This window comes from Saprolegnia parasitica, assembly GCF_000151545.1.
Source record: "Saprolegnia parasitica CBS 223.65 unplaced genomic scaffold supercont2.25, whole genome shotgun sequence".
Lineage (NCBI taxonomy): Eukaryota > Oomycota > Saprolegniomycetes > Saprolegniales > Saprolegniaceae > Saprolegnia > Saprolegnia parasitica.
Genome location: NW_012156419.1, coordinates 268,102 through 268,788, shown reverse-complemented (window position 1 = coordinate 268,788; position 687 = coordinate 268,102). Strand labels below are relative to the sequence as shown.

The window sequence follows — 687 nt, the reverse complement described above, 5'->3', positions numbered from 1 at the left end:
GCTCTTTCACAAACTACGGCCATTTCGTCCTACAAACACACTTGCAATTTTTGTCCTTTTTTGTCCTTTTCACATTTTACGCCATTCGACGACGCTTTCTGCACTCTAACTCCACTTTTTTCATGGAGATCATCTCGCATGTGCTTTTACTACTCTGACTGTATTTAGTGGACAATATTGAGACAGCAGAATAGCACACTTGCTACTGAGTCTGTGTGCTCGTTGTTGCCTTCTATTTGACGCCAAAGTGCTCGAGATCATCACTATCGTACATTACAAATTGTAATGTACGATATAAATAAATGGAGTTGGATTGTAATTTACAATCCAACTCCATTTATTTTATTAATTTGGTCCGCACTTTGTGGTGTTTCGTGCTCACTTTTCGAAATCAGCGATAAACTGATATAGCGTCGAAGACGCGAGGGTAGACAGTAGGGTCTAGGCATACAAGACGGTGTGTGGGGAGGCATCAGGTGGCTAAATTGTGGCTAGATGGTGGCGACGTTAAATAGTGTTAGTAGAGGAGTAAAAATAAAAAGTAGGCCCTGCCGATGATCGAAATCGGGACCTCCTGCACCCTAAGCAGGAATCATACCACTAGACCACAGGGCCTTCCTTACAATTTATTGTTTTGAGACGCGTTTTGTAACTATCGACACATCATATTTGACGTTTAAATGTACG

General features: G+C 41.6%; 1 non-coding gene across 1 annotated transcript; it reads right to left on the bottom strand.

Moving 5' to 3' along the window:
* Nucleotides 1–543: 543 nt before the first annotated feature.
* Nucleotides 544–615, bottom strand: SPRG_30095. Its single transcript has one exon. It is a non-coding gene; the product is annotated as a tRNA-Pro (tRNA).
* Nucleotides 616–687: the final 72 nt, after the last annotated feature.